Source organism: Sciurus carolinensis, chromosome 5 (assembly GCF_902686445.1).
Source record: "Sciurus carolinensis chromosome 5, mSciCar1.2, whole genome shotgun sequence".
Taxonomy (NCBI): domain Eukaryota; kingdom Metazoa; phylum Chordata; class Mammalia; order Rodentia; family Sciuridae; genus Sciurus; species Sciurus carolinensis.
This window is the reverse complement of record NC_062217.1, coordinates 40707105-40730670: the sequence shown is the minus strand read 5'-3', so window position 1 is coordinate 40730670 and position 23566 is coordinate 40707105. Positions and strand designations below refer to the sequence as shown.

General features: G+C 41.1%; 1 pseudogene; it reads left to right on the top strand.

Moving 5' to 3' along the window:
- The first annotated feature begins 12168 nt into the window (after positions 1–12168).
- Positions 12169–12810, top strand: LOC124985557 (voltage-dependent anion-selective channel protein 2-like; annotated as a pseudogene).
- Positions 12811–23566: the final 10756 nt, after the last annotated feature.

Sequence of the window (23566 nt, the reverse complement as noted above, 5' to 3'; positions counted from 1 at the left end):
TGTCGTGACCTGAGGAACCTTCCTCTGCCACACCTGCCATGATGTGCTGCCTCACCTCAGGGCCAACAGCAGTGGAGTCAGCCAACCAGGGGCTCAACGCCCCAAACGTGATCCCAAACTTTTCCTCCTAAAAATTGTTCTGTTCAGGCATTTTGGTCTCAGCAACAGAAAGCTGGTTAACACAATGGGCTAATGGGAAAGAAGGTCCTACTTATGAAGAGGGTGCAGGAGGGTAATGGAACAGCTAGTCTGGTGCCCAACCCTTCGTGCCAGGCAAAAACTCTGCTGGGGCTCCTCCAGAACACAAAAATCAGGAACCTTCTATCCTGCAATCAAAAGTGAAGCCTTTGTGCTCAGCTACCCCAAGTGTGACAGATAAAACGCAATCCCGTGTCAAATTTCTACATGTGGAAGAAGTGTTAACTTCATCCTCATATAATGGAAAGGATTTTCCTCAAACTAAGACAAGGCTATCCCAAACTGTCAGGTATAAAGAGAAAATAAGTTCAAAGGTTTGGGTTAGAAAGAACCTGTTAACTGAATTTTTGTTGTTGCTTTTTATTTGTTTGTCTTGGGGTTTTTTGTTTTTTATGTTTTGTTTTGTTTTGTTTTGTTTTGTTTGTGGTACTGGAGATCAAACCCAGGGACTTGTGCTTGTAAGGCAAGCACTTTACCAATTGAGCTATCTCCCCAGCCCTTTTTTTTTTTTTTTAATGCCACTCTGAGAAGAAAAAAAAGCACACAAAGGTAAGGTGTAGAAGGTAACGTATAAAAGTGACTAGTTTTAAGATTAAAGATGAATCAGACCATCTGATCGTGATTTCTATAGAAATATTGTGTTAATCAGTTTTCCGTTACCATAACAAAACACCTGAGCTCATAAACTTATAAAAAGTAAAGGTTTATTTTGGCTCATAGTTTGGGAGGTTTCAGTCCATGGTACTTTGGGGCCTGTGATGAGGCAGCGCACCATAACAGAAACAAGCAGCAGAGCAAAACATTCACTCATGGCAGGGGAGTGAGAGAGAAAGAGGAAGAGACCATGGTCCCACAGTCCCCTTTAGGGCACTCCCCTGGTGAACTAAAACCTCTCCTTGCTCCCCTCCCCTTAAAGTTTTCACCACCTTCCAAAAGTGCTGTGAGCCGGGACCCAGCCTTCACCACTTGAGCCTTGGGGACACATTCCAGATTCCAGATTCCAAGGACAGCAAACGCTAATGAAGAGCTGTCTGTTTCTCTCTCTGACTGGCTACCTCATGAGGGCGGGTCTGTCTAAGCAGGCCATGTCCATCTGTCAGTCCCATGGAGGAAGCAGGGAGGGTTCACTTTCCTTTTGTTCCTCAGATGTGACTATGATTTCATGTACATTCTTTAACTACATTCGTGGGAGTTAAAAAGACACGATTACCACAGCTACAAATTAGCCAAAACGAGGCAGTCCCTTTGCCCCCAGAATATAAAAGAAAGGCCATGAAACATGAGCACAGAGTCATGATACGAGTCCAGAAGTCAAATAAACAGAAGTTTGATGTGAATTGGGAAAAAAAGAAACAGATTATTAAATCAACCATAATAGCATGTATTATAAAGTTATAAATGTATACACAGTAACTTCAAGAGAAGAACTGCTATAATTTAAATTTTATTATATAAAGGCTTACTTCAAAATTGCTGGGCTGAAACTAAATTAGCTCTTCAATATGGTTAAGTGGTTGTTCTTAGTTCGGGGTGAAATTTTGCTACAAGACTAAGTATAAAATCTGTTTCAATAAATTGAATTTAATTGGCTGGGTCTCCAAACCAAGAAGGATTTTAAAGACTTGGTGCTAGACACTGATAATTTACGACCATGAAAACTTCCAGTTTCATAACAGATCGTTAAATATTAGAGACTCATGATGTCCTCAGAAGGCCTGGTTCTTTATGTGCGCCACACTCCGGGGTCAGAGCACCAGCTCTCCACCACCCACAACAGACAGGGGATGAAGTGTCACAGAAGAGGCGGCAGCGGCTACCTGCGCACCTTCTCAAGGCAGGAAACACGTGCAGAAATTAACATCAGGGTCATTGGTGGCTCATAAACGGAGCGTCAACTTGCAGGGGAATTAGTTTAACCTTCCTTCTGACCTCAGTTCATTCATCTGCCAAGTAGAACCACAGCAGGACTGCTCTTCTTAGGTTTCTGGAGGTGCCACGTTGTCAAACGGAATGAGCACTCTTCAGCCCAGGTCCCGCGGCTTCTCTCGACCCAGCTAAGAAAGACCGCTTCCTTCTGGAGTCAGTGTCCCCAAGCTTGCTGGACGGAAGGCTTCTCTCTATGTATTCTTGCTTTGGTTCACAGCAGCATGAGCCAGTTCTTCCCAAGAGTCCTGACCTCCACTGGGCTGTGTTTAGCAGGAGCGAGGACGCTGTTGCTCAGGGTCACTGCTGGGTCGTGCCGTGCACCCTGCTGGCGTGCGTGGCAGCACCCGCTGAGGTACACGCTTGTCAACGCTGGCGCCACGCACTGAGCTCCCTCCCCACCCCAGCAGAGCTCTGCGCCAGAAGGACATCCTCAGGCGTCCATGGGCTCCTGCTGCCTCTTCCTTCTTCACTCCCTCTCTCCACTCCCCTCCATCCCTCTCTCCCACCCGCTGCATGTGATTAGTTGGAGGAGACAGGGCTGCCCTTTGCTTACCCCAGACATCAACGGATGTTCTTGCCCCTGCGTCACTTCCCTGTCCACGTTCACCCACGGTCAGTCAACTCCAGTTCCGCTCACTCTTTTCTCAAGTGCAGCCACTTTCTGGATCCCCCATCTTCACCTCATTCACCGTCATCTTCCTCCTGGACCCCCTGGGAAGGCCCTCTAGGTGTAACCTGGCCAGGCTGTGGTGTCAAACTGTCAGGTCAACACCAGCCTGGATGTTGCTGCAAAGATGGTTTCTGAGGTGGGATTAACATTAAATCAGCAGATAGTGAGTAAAGCAGATCACCCTCCATAATGTGGCGGGCCTAGTTCAATTATTCAAAGGCTCGTAGAGAAAAGACCCAGGTCTCCCAGAGAGGAAGGAATTCTGCTTCCAGACTTCTGCAGACTCAAGATTGCACCATCACCTCTTGCCGAAGTTCCCAGCCTGATGACCAGCCCTACAGATTTCAGACTTCTCAGGCCCACGATCATGTGATGTGACCAATTCCTTAAACTTAATCAATCAGTCTCTAACATGTGAGCATGCTCTCTCCCTCTCCCTCTCTAAATGCACACACACACACACACACACACACACACACATGCACATCCTGTTCTCTGGAGAACCCTAACATGACAACCCTGAGTGGTTTTCCCACCCTGCTCTCCCATTCAGTCTCCACCAGGTAGCCAGAGTGCTCTTTCTTTTTAAAGCACAGATCGTGGCAATTTCCAGTTTAAAACACGTCTGGCTTCCCATTGCACGTTAGAGCAAAGTCCCAAATCCTTAAAACGCTCTTCCAGTCTCCACATAGCATGCCCCTCCCACGGTGGAGGCCCGTCTCAGGCTTCCAGGCCTGGCACTCCCAAGATGGGCCTCTTCTCTGTTGCTCATGTGTCCAGAGCTCCTTGCCACCTCAGGAGCTTCCCTCAGCCTGGAGCCCAACCCCTACCCTCTTCATGGGGCTTCCTCCTAATCATCCTCCACCTTCATTTCCTCAACAAAACTGTCCCTGACCCCCAGGTACCACTAGTTAAAGGTTTACTCTGTTCTCAGCTCTGTTCGAATCATCTTGCGTATTTTAATTTACCTAATCCTCACAACGACTCTATAAAGTACTTATTATTTTCTCTATTTTACAGATGAAGAAAGGGAGTCACAGAAAGTGTAAGCAATGTGGCTAAGATCACACAACTAACAAATGGCATGCTGGGATTTGAATCCAGGCACTCTGGCCCCAGAGTCTGTGAACTTAACCACTGAGCTAACCCACCCCTAGGAAACAAAATTGGAAAGCTTCCTCTGTGCCTCCCTTAGCATACTTTTCTTCTCATTCACAATATTTATTATAATTCGTATTATATATTCAGATATATAATACACATGTATACACACACTTGGTTTCTCGATGGCCCCACCACTATTCTATCAAGTGCCATGAGGTCAAGGACACTCTGTTCTGCCCCCTAGGTACCTGTGTCAGGCACACTGACACACAATGGTGCTCAATATTTGTGGTTGTTTGCCTTTGTTCCTTTGTTTCCAAGCTCCTCATTTGTATTCTCAAACTTTCTCTTCATTGCACCCAAAGGAATCAAAACAGCAGTGTAGATGAAGAGTTAGACTCGGATCCTCAGGGTTGGAACTTGGCTCTGATTTTGTGTCCATGGTGCTCACTGCATGGGTCAGCCTCCATAAGAGCACAGGTGGACTCCTATCTAGAGGGTAAGTGTGATGGTTAATGTGAATTGCCAACTTGATTGGATTAAGAGATGCCAATGATTAAGAGGCTCTGGGTGTGCCCATGAGGGTGTGACTAGGAAGGACTGGAATATGGGACAGTAAACTGAAGTGGAGACCCTCCCTAAGCATGGGCAGCACTGCCCAATAGCATGGTGGCTTGGATGGCATACAAGTTGGAAGAACAAGGAAGCAGATGCAGAGGTAAGCTCCACTCTTCTTAAACAGGTTCTTGATTGCTGCTTCATTCATCTGAGGACATCAGACTCTTGCCTCTTCACTCTTCCAAAGTAAACGCTGCCAGTGATTCTCCCAGGTACTTTCCAGAAGCGTTGGTCTCAAACTAGGGTAGCACTGTTGATCCCTCTTGTTCTGGGGCTTCTGCCTCTTGGACTGCAAAGCTACTGGTTCTTCTAGCTCTCCAACTGCACACGGCCACTGTGGACTATCCAGCTTCTGGTCACGTAAGCCAATCTAATAAATCCCCTTTATCAATACTTCCTGTTGATTCTGTTCCACTAGAGAACCCTAATGCAATAATATTTGAGAATTTCCTAACCATTCAAACTTTCACCCACCATCTACTTGAAATATAATCATTAGATATTCTGTTCCATCCAATTCTTAATTAGAATTCAAATATCTCTTAGAAGGTGCCAGCCAACAGTTATTACCAGTTGAGTATCCCTTATCCAAAACACTCAAGGCCAGAAGTGTTTCAGATTTCAGAGGTTTTCATATTTTATAATATTTGCATACACATTGTGAGATATCTAGGGGATGAGACCAAAGTCTGCACAGAAATTCATTTGTGTTTTATATGTACCTCATACATATAGCCTGAGGATAATTTTATACAATATTTTTAAAGTACCTGTTTGGCCAGTGACCCATCACACGAGGTCAGATGTGGAACTTTTCACTTGTGGCATTATATTGGCACTCAAAGAGTTTTGGGTTTGGGAGGATTTTGTATTTCAGATTCTGGGGAAAGTGATGATCAACCTGTAATTAACCCCTGGCTGGATTACAGCACCGTGAGCCCTGTGGTAATGCAACAGTGAACAGGTGTTTCCATTCCAGATGTGCTGGTACCTGGAAGGCGTAGCCAGCAGAGCCTAGAGGACCCAAAGCTAATTTTGTTTTTGCCATAATGTTCAGGTGCTCCCAAGGTGACTCTGAGAGAGCTGCTTTGTCAGATGTCATCGATGTTTCCTGTAGTTTGCAGGAAAATGTTCGTGTTTTGGGCTCAGTTAATCCTGGACCCATACAACAAGAAAGCTACCGATTTTAAAAGTGAGAAATTGAGTTAACCCAGGAGGTGTTTTGCCTGAAAGACACCAAATCATTTTGACTTATTCTTCACTGATTTAATGAAAAGGGCTGGGGCCGCGCAGCTGCCATCTAATTAAACATGGTTTCTTCCCACTTCTCCCCACTGGGTACACTGGAAGACAGCTCAATAGTCAGTATAAACTGGGAAAATGTTGATGATAGTTGTCAAAAAGATTTCAAAAGAAATTGGGTTATTCTCTCAACTTTTAAAATTTATACCATTCCCTTTTAATGGTGCTGTGTCAGCATTTTAAGGCAGACACATACCAACTCACTTTGCATTCAAGCTAAGTTTCAGGAAAGAATTAATCTTGTATTGACTAGATTGATCACTTTTGAGAAAAAAGGAAAAGGGTCCAATTTATTTTCAGAACACTATTAGAGAGTCTTGTCTTCAATCTACTAATCCTAAAAACAAGAATAGTTTAAATTCTGGAGGGGTTTCCTTAAATGAAAAGTAACATAGGATTCAATTGTACTTATCAATGGGTGAAACAATACAATTAGCCATCTCCAAAGCTCTTCTAGGAATGCCTCGGGAGAGAATGCGTTTTCATAGTGCTATGGTTTAGATACGAGGTATCCCCAAAAAGTGGATTAATCCAGTGATATGCATTAAGGAGTGGTAACTGTAGGCAGGTAGGGTGTGGCTGGAGAAGGTGGGTCTCTGAGGGCGTACCTTTGGTTTATATTCTGTCCCTGGTGATTAGAGAGCACTTCCTTTCTCTCCCTGCTTCCTTCCCTCCCTCCCCATCTTGGTAGGATTTCCTCAGCTGTTTCCCTCAGCCACATCCTTCCACCATGATGTTCCGCATCACCTCTGGTCCAGAGCTATGAAATCCGTTGACTGCACAATAAAACTCTAAAACCATGAACCAAATTAAACTTTTCCTCCTCTGTGTTTATCTTGTCAGGTCTTTTGGTGACATCAAAGCTGACTGAAACATAGAAAATATCTTAAATATGGGGACAATCTTTTATAAAGTGGGAATTTGATCACCTTTCATTAACACAACATCATAGTTTAGTTTAAAAAAAAAAAGAAAGAAAGAAAAAGCAAGTCATATAGGTAGTCAGACCTGGCTTCTTGATTCACTTCTACCACTTTTTGCTATAATCTACCACATTTTTCATTATAATTTTTGAAATAATCACTGCATTTCTCTAAAGTTCAAAGGGAGAATTTTAAAAGACGGTTCATAGGTACAATTATTTGACTATTACTATAAATTAAAAATAAAGTTAAAATGTTTCCGATTCTAGTTCCATGTGTAAACTTTCCAAGTTTAAGTATAAATTATTGAAATTACACCCAGGTCACCAAAAAAAAAAAGTTCTGGCAGATCTTTAGAAAAGAATCACAAAATCTGCTGATCCTCAGAATCCTGCTGTTCACTGCTCCTTTCTGATTGGACTCACTAAATCAACTCTCCTGTGCATTATTTATATGTTATTTATATTTTAAATTTAACTTTTACAAATAAGGTTTAACTGAGATTTATGGTACAATGTGATGACTATAATTAATAATTAATAAATTACATTCTCAAAGGATGCTAAGAGAGCAGATCTTAAGTGTTCTAATCACAAAACAATAACTATGGAAGGTAATGCAGATATTAATTAGCTTGATTTAGCCATTGTACAATGTATTTGTGTATATAAAAATAGCATAATGTACAGGATAAATATATACAACTTTATCTGTTAATGTTTTTTTAAAAATGAAGATATTCCAACTTCCTTTGTAAAAATATTTTTTCAAAGGTGGGGGTTTAGGCTTTGCCTCTGACTCTCGGCTGGAAAACTGTTCTTCCCCACACCTTCACATTACTGTCACTGTCTTATTTACTGAGTGCTTTCTGTACACCTGGCACAATGCTAAACATTTTGCATGTAGTATTACAAAGGGAAAAGGTTATTTCTGCTCAATATGTAATGCAGAACATTGTTATAGTGGTTACGAATTAGATTTATTGAAAGTAAAGAATAGAGAGATAATGATTCATGATCATGTTTTTTCTGTAAGCTTTCTTTAAACCATAATCTACCAATCTTTCTACTATTTCAGATTGAAATTAAAGGGAAAAAATGTTTAAATATGTTAAATACATAATACTTCTGGGAACTTCGAATGAAATTTTCATGTGGCACCAACTCCCAATGCAGTTGTAGGAGATGAGATTCCACATTCAAATATATCAAGTGACAGAACAGCTTTGAATATGGGAAGCATTTATGTTTCAGGCTGGCACTGAAACAGGGGACTCAGTGATCTTTGAAGTTCTCATTCAGAGTTCCAGGAGGTTTCTGTGAAGTTTCTTACACTGGAAATGTTTTAAGATTTTAAAACAGGATTTGTCGTTTCATCATTTCCCCTAAAGATCTTTTAACATGCTGTTTCCAAATAGATGAACAAATCCTTTCACAAATGGCAAATGATGAAGTTGTCCTTATTAGAAAGATAAAACTAAAACAAATATGCCAGTTCAAACACCAAATTTCACAAGCGTTTGATAAAGAATTTGCTCATTTGCATATGTGTCAGCAACCTAAAAGCTCCATTCCATGAAGTCATTTAAATTACTTCAGCTGAAATCATCATATAAAAAAACCATAAAGTTGGTTGATCCAAATAAGCAAAGGCCCTATTTTCTTCAGAGCATCCAAAACTGGCTTCTCTAGTTTCATGAAGCCCATCTTTATTTTTCTCTTTTGTCCAATGCCTTTTCCACTGAGGACTTTCACATTTTGCCCTGTTATAAATAAATATCTGTAATTCTGTAAATTAATGTGGTCAATTTCATTTTTGTCCCCAAGTATTTGCTGATCTTTTCAGTAAGATGACTTTGCTTCCTGACCCATTCATGTCAGGCCTGGTCATGTGGCTTGTTTGGATTCATAAAATATGATAGATTCGTGATGATTCCATTTCCAAGTTTAAGCTTTGAAAGTCGCCACATGTGACCATTGCAGCATGTCTCTTTTCTCCCTCGGCCAAGAGTAAAGTCACCTTCTGGTGAGCGCAGCCCTTTGTCAATCTCCTGGAGACCCGTGGAACAGGTGCACAGGTGACCTGAGCAAGAAACAACTTCCACTGTTCTAAGCCACTGAGATTCAGCACATTTTTACCCAGCACTCATTGGCCTGTAGTTGACTGAAACAACCTTTAAGCCTTTAAGCTTTTTAACTGTGTATGTGTCTCCTAAAATAACTTTTAAAAACTATGATCTCCTCTAAAATTGTTCAAGTCCACAGATAAAATTTTCCATCTTATGCCTAAAAATGTTCAAAAGTTGTCATGTGCCACATATTGTAAAAATTGACTCATTGAATAAATCTGTTCCATCACTCTTTCAAATTACATAATTGGACAAAACATCATAATATATTTTAAAACTACACACAAGGATTTTCTTTGATAGTTGGAAAATTCATGATTCCCTCTGTTCATCAGCTTTATGTTGCTGTGATCAAAATACCTGACGAGAACTATTTAGAGAAGGAAAAGTTTATTTTGGGCTCAAGGTTTCAGAAAGTCAGGTCCATGATTGGCAGATTGCATTGCTTTGAGCCCAGGGAGAGGCAGAACCTCATGGCAAAGGGCCTTATGGCTGAGGAAAGTTCCTCAGGTCATGGCAGCCTGGCAGAAGGGAGAGAACTCAAGGAGCCAGGAATAAAACATAGACTCCAAAGACAGGACCTCAGCGACCTAACTTCCCCCAGCCACACCCCACCTGCCACTGTTACCACCCAGTGAGTCCATTAGAGTTATTAAGCCACCGAATGGGTTCACCTACTGCTTAGGCCACTGCTCTCACAGTCCGACCATTTCACCTCCGCACTTCGCTGCATTAACAAAGGAACTTTCAGGAGACACCTCATATCCAAACCACACACTCCCTCTTGCCCTTAAACTTATATTTCCATTTCAGTTTGCCCACGAAGTTGAATCCCAGTCTTATTAGTCATCCTTTCATGCTTTTCAGGAAAAAAAAATACATATAATTAACTGTAGTTTTTACTTTAACTTTTAAGTTTCCTTTGATCATAAGGCCCTGAAAAGGGAAGTTTTTCTTCTGTATTGAATTATCATTACAACTATTAGTAGCAAAGAGTCAAAAAACATGGAATAAAAATATAATTTTGATAAGTGATTATCAAATATAAAAAAGTAAAAGGTTAAGGGAAATTTTATGAATGGGCCTTTTTCAATTAGTTTATATAATTGAATGAATGTTATGTACTGTCAGAAAGAGGTTCAGAATTGAATCAACTTGTTTTCTACAGACATAAGAAATAAAAAAATTCTTTCCACATGTGTGAGTAAATCAGAAAGGGGGAAATTTTTGCTTCTGAGTTAAAGGGTCAAAATAATATTGTAATCTATCATCAAAAAGTATTTGAGAGTGAGATCTTTTCCGCACAGAGCCAACCCCAAGCCCTGAACCCAGCGGCGGGCCCCGGCCCACAGGCGGCTTCTGGGACCAAAGCAGGACAGCGAGAGGCTTTCCCCTAGCAGCCCGGTTCCCTCCGGTGGCGGCAGGCCCTGTCCACAGCCAGTTTCTCGGAACAGGCCCGCCCAGTGAGAGGATTTCCACGCAGAACCAGCCCCCAGCCCTGGACCCAGTAGCTGGCTAGGGGCAGCTTTCTTCAGAAGCACTGCATTATCAAGTTCCTCCAAGACTTCAGGCTACTGAAGGCTGGGAGGTGATATACTGGAAATCTACAGGGACACTATAAGCCAAAGAGGAAATCTGTAATATCTCAGAGTCCCACTGATATCTGACCAATATGAGAAAACAAGGGAAGAAAATGTCCCAAACAAACCTAGATACTATATCAATAAAACCCAATGACAGCACAGCAGAAGAAATGTCAGAAAGGGAGTTCAGAATGTACATAATTAAAACAATCAGGGAAGCAAACAATGAGATGAAAGAGCAAATGCAGGCATTGAAGGATGAGATGAAAGAGCAAATACAGGCATTAAATGATCGCACCAATCAACAGTTAAAAGACCAAATACGGGAAGCAAGAGATCATTTCAATAAAGAGTTATAGATACTGAAAAAAAAAAAAAACAGAAATCCTTGAAATGAAGGAAACAATAAACCAAGTTAAAAACTCCATAGAAAGCATAAGCAATAGGATAAAACACCTGGAAGACAGAACCTCAGATATTGAAGACAAAATATTTAATCTTGAAAACAAAATTGACCAAACAGAGAAGATGGTAAGAAATCATGAACAGAATCTACAAGAATTATGGGATATCATGAAAAGGCCAAATTTAAGAATTATTGGGATTGAGGAAGGCTTAGAGAAAAAACCAAAGGAATGAACAGTCTATTCAATGAAATAATACACAGAAAATTTCCCAAACCTGAGGAATGAAATGGAAAACCAGGTACAAGAGAATTATAGTACTCCAAATATACAAAATTACAACAGACCCACGCCAAGGCACATTATTATGAAAATACCTAACATACAAAATAAAGACAGAATTTAAAAAAAATTATTTGAACATTTTTTTAACTAACCCAATTAGATTCTCCTTTAACTTTGTCAAAAACAAAGAATTGGAAACCGCCTATTTGTAAAGTTATTCACTCTCCAATCACTGCCTTCCTTCACTTGGTTTCTGAGAGGTATATTTTTAAAGGCTTTACTAAGGCTTGTCAACAATAGGTTAATTATAGCTATTATTCATCCACAAGGAAGGAGCTTGTGTAGCCCAATATAGGAAGAACTGGAAAACCAAAATATTATTAACTATAGCACTCCTTCGCTAATGCGATATTTTAGGCAACGTTTTTATCCGAGCATTAAATATATCCACCTAAACTTCCTACTGCCCTTTAGCTCCTTCAATTTATGGAGGTTTCCCATGAAACCTAATTGCCAAAGCCAGTCCTCATTGCCAAACCAGTCAGCTAGATCAGATTCGCTTCCTATCAGAAAAGGTCTGGCTTCATCTTTCAGTTCAAATGGAAGTGTTGACACACGTCCGCACGATGAGCACCTCACTTCTGAATCGCAACACAGACACAAAGTTCTGGAGCAGACATTTTTCACGAGCTTGCTAACTGCACAAAATAAGGCTTCACTTCCCTTGATGTGGCCCAGGTGACCATCCGGAGCCCACACTCCACTGCTGTCTCTCTGCTCCCTCTGAGCCCAGGCACATCCCAGGAAGGCTCTGCGGTGACTGGACTCTGGAGGGCAGAGAGCATGGAGAATATTCTCTGTGCTTTCCTCTCAGGTGCAGCCCAGGAAGCGCTACCTTCACAGATGACAAGTGGGGGGTGTGAGAAAATCTTCATGGCTCCTGCCCCCACATCACAATAAACTTGAGTTCACGGCATTGCCCGCAAAGGCTGAAATAACTTGTGTCCACTGCCATACCTTTCACACCATGGAAATTTGTAAAAGAGAAACCCTGACCTTGGAGACCAAATATAAATGGAGTGAGTATGGCTGACTTTCACAGAAAAATGGAACACTGATCACACTGTGGGGACAGAAATGGCAATTGAAGACCAGATTCGTTAAGGTTTGAAGCTGACATTTGATACTACCTTCCCACCAAACATAGGAAAGAAAAGTGGCACAATCAAGTCCTCTTTCAGAGGGAGTGCATACACGGTGATTGCGTTGCTGACTCTGACTTTGCTGGACCTGCCATCCACGGTTCCGCTGGCTTTGGTTGTGAGGCTGGCTTGCTGGGAACCAGGTGACCTTGACAGTGCCGATCAAAGCTGACAAGGAATAACTTTGCACTGGGCTACAGGACTGGGGACTTTCAGCTACACACCATTGTCAATGATGGGACAGAATTTGGAGGATCCATTTACCAGAAAGTATGTGAAGATCTTGGCACTTCAGTGAACCTTGCTTGGACATCAGGTACCGACAGCACTCGTTTTGGCGTTGCAGCTAAATAGCAGTTGGATCCCACTGCTTCCATTTCTGCAAAGGCCAGCAACTCCAATTATTTGGAGCGGGCTACACTCAGACTCTCAGGCCTGGTGTGAAGCTTACACTGTCAGCCTGGTAGACGGGAAGAGCATAATGCTGGAGGCACAGACTTGATCTTGCCCTGGAATTGGAGGCTTAATCCAGCTGAATGAAACCTCTGGGGATGGGGATCAGAAGATTTGGCCTTAATATATTTCCACTGTGACCAGCAGGCCTTCTTCCCTCAAGAAGGTGATCAAAACAAGGATGATCTGGAGAAGAGCTATATTTTAAATATTCAGAACTATATTTTAAATATTTAGACAGTTACTTGTTAGCAGGTTTAGTTGAATTCGTTGTCTAGTTACCATGCTGCAGTGATGCAGTCACCTACACATTATTTAAATGTATTTAACTGTTAAATGTGCTACCCACCAATAATGAAATAGATCTTTATGAAACTATGTGATTGTGTGCGTGTTTGTTTTATGTTCCCTGTAACATTGAATATTGCCATTGAATAAGATGGATAAGTGGATGTTTTAAGATAAGGGAGAAGTTTTTTTGTTAAATACAACCATTATTAGAATTAATTTTGGTATCCCAGAACATTACAAATTATGAATAAAACAAGTATACATATAAAAAAAGACAGAGAAAGGCACAAGCCCTATAGCAGGAACATGGGAGTTTCATAAGTAGAAACATTATCGATATCAGTCTTCTTCATTGATCAGAGACTTTTACACTTTAACAATGCACAGCAGTAAGATTTCAGATGTGTGAAAGTATGTCCTTTGGGTATCAGAAAAGAGGGTGAGATGTGGATTGACAGGCAGATGGGAAACGAAGGCAAGAAGGACACACGTGGCTTCCTGAATGGCAGACTCCTCCCCAGCCAGTAAATGATGGGAAAAAATATTATGGATGCTGAGTATATGAAATGAATATTCTTAAAACTTTCTGCATCCATGCTCTTGGAAAGGCTGTTCCCCAGCAGGGACCTGGACCCTGAGTTGAAGACTGTCGCTGCAGTTTTCAAATCAACCGGGCATACTGTACCCAATTTATAATGCTTGAAAAATAAGATCACTTACTCTCTACTATTGGAATTCATTTGCTATTACTGCATAACAAACAGCAGCATAAATCAATACCCCTTTATTACCTGGCAGTTTCCCAGGGTCAGGACACAGAGCCCCAGGCCAGACGCTGTGCTCCGGATGCAAGCCTGAATCTCCCCGAGCCTCGGGCTCCTCCCCCAAGTTCATGGGTCACTGACAGAGTTCAAGCTTCACGACTGCAGGTCTGAGGCCCCCCCTCCTAAAAGCTGCCCGCCGCTCCCTGCCATGTGGCCTTCTCCACACCTTGGCAGTTTGGTTCTTTAAGGTCAACAGGAGATGTCACTGCTATTTATTTTCTCTCTGATCACTAAACCTGCTTCTAAAGGCTTCAACTGATTAGGTCAGACCCACCAAAGTCCCCTCCCATTTGGTTAACCTAAAGTCAACTAATGAGGGGACTCACGTATAACTGTAAAACATCTTTATCTTTGCTATAATGTAACATGATCCAGGGAGTGATTGTCCATCATCTTTGCCATGGTCTGTTGAACAGAGGTTACAGGTCTGCTCACTGACAAGGGAGTGTTACCAGACCATGGGTCATTGGCAGCCACCTTAGAATCTGCTTCTCATAGTATTTAAACCAAAAGTAACTTTAAAGTTATGGATATAACAACAACAAAGCGTATTTTCTTTGTGTTTAGAATGTAAAATTTAAGCTGGGCACAGTGACACATGCCTGTATCACTCCCAGCAACTTGGGAGGATGAGGCAGGAGAGAATCGCAAGTTCAAGGTCAGCCTCAGCAACTTAGCAAGACCCTGCCTCAAAATAAAAATCCGGGAATGTAGCTCAGAGGTAGAGCAGCCCTCCATTTAGTCTCAGTACAAAAACTCTGTGTGTGTGTGTGTGTGTGTGTGTGTGTATAAAATTTAAAGATCACCCCCTCGAGCACTCATTATTTAGTGCGCCTTAGAAGAATCACCAGGGAAATTAGTTTAAAGCATGTATTTTATGGATTCCACCCTCAGAAATTTTGAGATAGTTTGCATAAAATTAAGCAAGAATCTGCAATTTAAATAAGTCCCCCCCCCCCATGCAAATTCTTACAACTCAGTGAAAAGCCATAACACTGTGCTTCTGTAATTAAAGAATGACTGAAGTTTTCCCAAAGCTCTGCGGTTTGGGTCAAATGAGCTGTTGAGCCCCTTTGCTTTACAAAAACCGTATTTCAGCCGGATGCACGGCACACACCTGTGATCCCAGGGAGCTGGGAGGAAGGGGCAGAAGCACTGCAAGTTTGAGGCAGCCTGGGCAACCTGGTGAGACCCTGTCTGGAAATAATAGATAAAAAGAGCTGAGGATGTAGCTGAGGATGTGACTTAATCACCCTGTGGTAACCCAGAGAAAAGGAGGAAGATGATAAAACCCAGATGCGCGTCTGCAAGGGAGCACGAAGGCTCGAGGGCACCTGCTCTACCACCCCAGGTGTGGACTAGCTCACAGCGCTGACCAAGCAAAGTGTCCCCTATAGTGAAATTAGTCTGCACACCCCCACCTCCCAGGTCATAGCTCTGCTCTGTCCTTGCCATCACCCCTTCCTATTTGTTCCTAAGCAATGCCCAAGAAAAAAATCAGAAAGCCATTTATATGGTCTCCAACAAAATAAACCTACATTTTAAAATTCTTTAATTATAAATTGACAAGTTATACTTGTATATATTTATGGAGTAAAATGTGAATTTATCATTTATGAATATAATATAGAATTAAATCAAACTAATCAACATACCCTTCATCTCAAGTACTTACTTTTTTTGTACTGAGAACATTCAAAATTATCTCTTAGCAATTTTGAAATGTACAATATAATATCTACTATATTTACCACACTATGGAATATGTCTCAAAGAAAAAAAAAAACTTATTCCTCTTGTCTACTTGAGACTTTATACCTTCTGCATCATCTTCTCCTTCCTCCCACCCTCCAGCCTCTGTGAAAACATTTTATTCTCTGCATCTTTGAGTTCAGTGGTTTTAGATTCTACATGTGAGAACATGCAGCATCTTCCTGTGCCTGTCTTATTCCACTCAGCACAATGTTCTCCAATTGCATTCACGTTGAAGTAAATGACAAAATTTATTTAGGGCTGAATAATAATATTCTGTAGTATATATATACCACGTTTTCTTTATCCAGTCATCTGTTGATGGACACTTAGGTTAGCTCCGTAACAAAACTACTATAAATAGGTCTGCAATAAAGACAAGGGTGCAGGCATTTAACCACTGAGCCACATCCCAGTCCTTTTTTATATTTTATGAGAGACAGGGTCTCACTGACTTGCTGAGGCTGACTTTGAACTTGAGATCCTCCTGCCTCAGCCTCCCGAGTCGCTGGGATTACAGGCAAGCGCCCCCCATCGCCTGGCCAGATAACTCTACAATAACTGATTTCACATCTTTTGGGTAAACACCCAAGAATGGGGCTCCTATATCATATGCAAGTTGTACTTTGGCTTTTTTGAGGACACTCCATACTATTTTCTATAATGGCTACAATAACTTACTTTCTCACCAACCATGAACAAGGTTCCCTTTTCTCCACATTCTTGCCAAAACTTGGTATCTTTTCCCTCCTGGATAGCCTGACAGACGTGAGGCAATACCTCATCATCACTTCATTTGCATTTCCCTAATTAGGGACGTTGGGCATTTTTCATATACCTGTTGCCACTTGTATGTCTTCTTTTGAGAAAAGTCTGTTTGAGTCCTTTGCCCGTTTCTGATTGAATTTTCTTTCTAGAGCACTGTTTGAGTTCCTTATATATTTCAGATATTAGCACCTTACCAGGTGTATGGTTCACAGGTATTTTCTCCTGCTCTTCAGGTGTCTCCTGACTGCGTTGACAGCTTCCTCTGCTGTGCAGAAGCCTTTTATTGTGATACCATCCCATGTGTCTACCTTTGCTTTTGTTGCCTGTGGCCCTGGGGTCATGTCCAAAAAGTCATTGTCCAGACCAACTCGGGACCTTTCCCCTGTGTTCTTTTCTAGCAGAATCGATGTTTCAGGTCTTAAGTATTTGATCCATTTAGCATTGGGTTTTGTATTTGGAATGAGGTAACAGTCCAGTTGTATTCCTCTGCATGGGATATTGTTTTGTTTTTTTTTTAAATACACTTTGTTAAAGAGATGGTCATAGTACCAATGTTTATATTTGGGTCTTTGTTGAAAATCAATTAACTATACATTCATGGACTCATCTCTGGGCTCTCTATTCTGTTCTGTCAGTTAATGAGTCCATTCTATGCCAGAATCATACAGTTTCAATCACTACTCTTTGAAATTAAATACTGTGCAACCTCAAGCTTTGTTCGTTTTGCTCATGACTGCCTTGGCTATTCAGAGGTTTCTGTGGCTCTATATAAAGTTTAGGATTGGTTTTTTCTTTAATGAAGATTGTATTTCTATTTGAATAATATGATCAACTTGACAATATTAATTTTTCCAATCCATGAACACTGAATGTCTTTTTGTTTATTTGTGTTTTCTTCAACCTTTTTCATTAATATTTTATGTTTTTCAGGTGTTCAGATTTTTCACCTTCTTGCTTAAACTTATTCCTAAGTATATTTATTTTTGTCACTGCTGTTAATTAGATTTTTCTCATGATTGTTTTTCAGAATATTCATTATGGTGTATAGAAAAGCTACTGACTAATACCAGGAGCAGTGCTATGTACCTATAATCCCAGTCACTTGGGAGGCTAAGGCGAGAGAATCACAAGTTCAAGGTAAGCCTAGACAACATAGAGAGACCTTATCTTAAAAAAAAAAAAGAATGCGACTAACTTCTGTGGGTAATTTTGCATACTACAACTTTGCTGTATTTGCTGGTTCTAACAGTTTTTTGGTGGTAGGGTTTTTATGTATAAAACATCATGCTCTCAGCAAATGGTGGTAATTTCTCTTCTTCCTTTCCTGTCTGTTGACCTTTTCTTTCCTTCTCTTGCCCAGTTACCCTGGAAAGGGCTTCCAATACTACATAGAATACAAGTGGCGAGGGTGGGTATCCTTGTCTCGTTCTGGATCTTAGGTAGAGGAAAGTGTTTCAATTTTTCATCGTTGCGTACGATGTCTGTGGGCCTTACCTAAATGTCCTCGATAGTGGTGAGGTTACCTTTCTTCTATTTGTTGAGTGTTCTTATTAATGAAAGAGACAATGAATTTTGTCAAATGGTTTTTCTGCCTCCAATGATATGAGACTTTATACGTCCCAGAAAGAACTGCGTATCAAGAGCTGTGTCCATGGGAACTTGGGTGTGGAACATCGCTAACTAAACCTGAGCCAAACGCAGAGGACTGCCCACCACTGCAAACTGTCTTTCAAAGATTCTCAGTGGTCTGCACAGGCCTGAAACACAAGCCACTGGCAGCAGCTATCAAAATGACCAGTTGTCCACAGCGACACCATGTGGCTGTAAGAAGTAATGACAACCTATGACCCATCTGTTCTCTGGCTAACCTCAACTCATAAATGTAAGCTCCCAGAGCTCATGAAATACCAGGGCAGCCTAAAAAGAAAATGCTGAACTTCCTTCTAATCTGGCATGGGAGAGTCCTTCTTGACCTGTTGTTGTTTTGAAAAAGAAAGGGTCATGGCTAATATTGGCCTCTTGATTCAAACTAGAAAAAAAATTCTGCCTAATATCACATACAGAAGAGCTTTCCAAAAAAAATCCCTGGATTTCTTATTTTTAAAGAAAATATACAGGAAACTCTGGAACCATGTAGACCAGAAACCACCAGCTGTTCTGTCTAATGGGCAAATTGGGGACCTGGCACCCCCTCTGACTCAGACTCCCCATTTAATCACCCCAGAACTCATAGGTTCCTCAACAGAACCCAAGAACCCCACAGAACATAGCTTAAAACACACTTTTTTGATGATGGAGCCTATGAAGAATTTCAGTCAAAGGATGACATCACCTGATCATCTGTGGAGAGCAGAGGACATTTTTGAGGATGCCAGAAGGACACATCAAGACTGGGGATGACAATCAGACTTAAGAATTTCACCAAAGTACAGATGAGCCTTAGGCAGTATAATGTCCTGGTAATGTTAGACATCAACACACACAAAACATGCCCAACTGAACTTATTCTAAATATAAAAATCTATCTGTAAATCATTATCAAAAACGTGCATCAGGAAGAAAAGTCATCTATCTCTCAATCCTGGGAAGAAAGGATGGATTCTGGCTGTCTGGGAAATACATTTATCATCATAACATTCTTAAATTAAAAGCTTTTTCTGTTGAAAAGGTTCTTTTGTACTAGATTTTTTCCCCTCAAGTCCAGCTTGTGAAAATTATTTTCATTCAAATTCTACCAAAAGGTAGGGGATTTACACCTGTTGTTATGAAAAACCTTGTTTCAAAACTAACTTTCAGGGGAAAATCTAATAAAAGAAATTCTGAACAGAAAAGTGCAGATACTATCTACTGAGATAGAAATAAAATAAAATTTTCAAGCAACTCTTAAATTTAAAAAAATCTGGTAATAAAACAGTATTTCCAACATAAACATGGAATTTAAACATACCATAATGAATGTCATGTTTTCAAGTTAGTTTTGGTGGAGGAAAAAGACTGGAGAAAAAGCATTTGAAATAGGAACATTTGGAATTTAATTGTTATGTTTTCCAAGCTAGTTTTGAGGAAAATTTTAACATAAAACATATTCTTAACAACAAAAAAAGAAGGTGTAGAATTTAAGCAATATATTTGCTTCAACTGACACAGACAAATCCTCAGGAGGTTCTTTGAAGCTGAGATGAAACTGTTCCACATAAACCAAAAGTGACCGCCCTCTGTCCACCTCCCCCTCAGCTGCCCCTCCTGACCAGGAATGGAATGCAGGCTGTCCCCAGGGTGGGACACAAGCGTGGGCAAGAAGGTTCCCTTTAGTTCAGGGGGATTCCCTACCAGGGACTGGGCTACGACCGACCCGGGACCTAGGCGGGACTCTGGGTAGCGCTCAGCACCATTGCTGGCAAAGTCCAAGGCGCTACAGTTAGGGAATTTGGGCAGAGCTGTGGGACCACACAGGTGCCTCAGAGCTTCACCAACATCACCAGCTCCAGATCAGATGTCCCAGTGAAGATTCAAGTTCTCAAAAAGGCAGGGAAAGGAAGGGAGGGAGGGAGGGAGGGAGGGAGGGAGGGAGGAAGGAAGGAAGGAAGGAAGGAAGGAAGGAAGGAAGGAAGGAAGGAAGGAAGGAAGGAAGGAAGGAAGGGTGTTTTAAAATATTTAAACAAGGAAAAGGGGAAGAAAGCTAAATGAGGCACTTTATTCATTTCTGCCATGAGGAAACTCTACCAAGGTCCAAATCCCAAATCCACATGCTGCAGAAATACAAGTGGTGACGAAGGTCCTCGTAGCCAGGGCCTCAACTTCAGGAGAGCGAGCCGGGCGCCCCAGGCGGCTGCGCTGTAGGTGCGGCTGTGGGAGGGATTTTCCTTATTTCCCCCTTGTGGAACCTGCCATCCCAAGTTCAGGCCAAGAAACACCGCGTGACACCCAACTGGGGGTCACCCCCATGGACCCACCGCCACAAATTCAAAGCAAACGTCTGGGGTCACCACGACTCAGCCATTCATCAGGCGCTTCCCTTCCCCTCTCCCGCTCGGCCTCCGGTCAGCAGCGGGCCCAGCATCCTGCGCCCACCACCAAGGATAAGCCGCCTAATTTCTCACTGGCAGCCGTCTCGCGGGTCTCTCCTTTGTGGGCTTGAAATGTGGGGAAGTTCCAAGAACCCATCCACACAGACATTCCAAAGGAGAGCCACTCTGTGTCCTTGCCTGATGCAGGAACAGAGAGCAGGTACTATAGTCAAAAGGCTCTCCCAGGCACAGAAATAAGGGAGCAAAAGAGTAACGAGATGAATACATAAGGAACAATTCACCTCCAGGATTATTTTTGTCTAAGGGAAGAGGTTGAAGAACTATCCAGAGGCTCCCAGTCCCCACTGGACTCAGCTTTCCTAGGACAGTGACTCCCCGGCACTTCTGCCTGTACGTGGGGGCCTCCCTGCCCAGAGGATAAGACCCTGGGCAGAGAGTCGAAAGGCTTCCCACTCTTTTTATTATAGGGGCACCTGAGACCACAGAAGGGCAGGTGCAGAAAGAGGACAGAGGGTTTCTGAAAACAAGCAGAATCTGCACCAGATTTCTGCTTAAAAGTTAGAGCTAAAGTTAAATTTATTTTGAATCCCACACAAAATGGGAATTAATTATTAAACAACCAAGAAGTCTTTTTATTAATATGATTCTACCACAGCATGATCTCTATGGTAATGTATAGCCTAAAATACCAGAAGCAAAAGCAACAAAAGAAAAACAGGCTTAATTAAAATCTTTTGTGTTCCAAAGGACATGATCACAAAAGTGGAAATACAACTCACAGAACAGGAGACTAAATTTGCAAATCATATATCTAATAATAGACTTGAATCCAGAATATACATAAAAACTCTTGCAACTAAATATTTAAAAGACAAATAGCCTAATTAATAATTCTACAAGTGATCTAAATACACAGTTTTCCAAAGAAGCATAAAAATGTTCAATAGAACACATTAGAAATTGCTCAGCATCATTAAGCATCAAGGAAATGCAATTCAAAACCACAATGAGATACCATTTCACATCCACTTGGAAGAATATAATCAAAGATAATAATGAGTGTCACGGGCATGTGAAGAAACTGCAACTCTGATGCACTGTTGGTGAGACTGTGAAATGGCACAAGTAGCTTTGGAAAGCAATATGGCATTTCCTCAAACCATTAAACACAAAGTTGCCATATGACCAAATATTCCACTCCTAGGTCTACACACAAGAGAAATGAAAACGCATCTCCCCATTGAAAAGCTGTAATTGAATGCTCATGTCTGCTTTAATCGCAACAGGCAAAGAGTGAAAACAAGTCAGATATCTAACAACTTAAAGAACAAGATGAGGAAACCTACCCTTGCCTATTTAACATAGTACTAACACTGCTAGAAGTCTTATGCAAAGAAGTTACTTATGCATGAATAAACAAATACATGGTATTCAATTCAGAGAAGAAGTAAAATTGTCTTTATTTACAGGTGATGTGACTTATACAGAAAACCCTAAAGACCACACACATACAACCTGTTAGAACTTAAAAAATGAATTTAGTAAAATCACAGGATAAGAAAAAATGAGCATACTAAAATGAGTAATGTTTCTACATACTAACAAACTATCCAAAAATAAATGAATCAAGGGAAAAAACCTCCTTTACAATAGCACTGAAAAAATAGGAATGAATTTAACCATGAGATAGATGAAGGATCTTTTTACTGAAAACTATAAAACACTGATAAAAGAAATTGAAGAAGATATAAATAAATGGAAGGATATTCTGTTTTCATGGACTGGAAGAATTCATATTGTTAAAATACCCATTCTACCTATAGTGATCTTCAGATTCAACGCAATTTCTATCATTTTTCACAGAAATAAGGAAAATAATCCTCAAATTTGCATGGAACAATGAAAGACCCTGAATAGGCAAGCAATCTTGAGCAAATGGAACCAAGCTGGTATAAGTGTTATACCACCTTATTTTGAAACACCCTAGAAGGCTACAGGAATCAGAACAGTGTGGAACTAGTTCAAAAACCAAAACAGAATCCAGTAACATAGTACAGGGCCCCAAAATAAAGTCACAAGTATATGGTCTATTGGTCAACAGGGGACCCAAGAAGACACAAGGGAGAAAAGGCAGTGTCTTCAACAAAGGGTGTCAGAAAACTGAATGCCCACCTGCGTAAGAACAAAGACAGACCCTCACCTCGCACTAAGTATAAAAATCAACTCAAAATGGATTAAATACTTAAACTTAAGACATGAAACTCTGACACTGCTAGAAGAGAACAAAAGGGGGAAACTCTACGACGTTGGTCAGGACAATGATTCTTTGGATATGATTCCAAAAACAGGCAACAAAAGCCAATGTAGACAAGGGAGATTACATCAGACTACAAAGCTTCCACACAACAAAGGAAACAGAGTGAAGAGCAACTTACAGAATGGGAGAAAACACCGGCAAACCACACACCTGATAAGACAGTAATATCCAAACTAAATAAGGAACTCCAAAGAACTCAGAAAACAACCCAGTTTGAAAATGTACAAAGGACCAAACAGACGTTTCTCAGAAGAAGACACATAAATGGCCAAGAGGTATCTGAAAAAAATTCTCAATACCACTCTCCAAAGGAAAATGCAGCTTTTTTTCTGTGCCGCCGAGAATGGAAGGTGTTTCGCAATGGCGACCGGGTGGCAGAAGAGCTGGCAGGCCCATTGCCGGGTTCTTTGAGGTGCAACATCCAGTGGGTTTTGAAGATGTATGGAGGTTATTGGAACAAATGCTTTCCAAAAGCTTGTCGTAGAAGATGACTGAAGAAAACTAGGATCACATTTGACATGTAACAAGGTACCATAATCAGTGAACACTCCAGTCCTTTTGCTGTGGTATTCAAAAATACATCTTTTCCTCAAAGGTGTGGCATACAACATTGTGGAAGGAAAAAATGAAGAGTTTTTCAAGAATGGAATAGCAAACTGAAAATTTTATTTGATATTGATAAACAATAATTATGTGGAAAAATACATGCTTGATGATTTTTAATTGCTCTGGACAATATATTGTTTTCTTAAAAAAAATGCAAATAAAGCCACAATGAACTATCACTTCA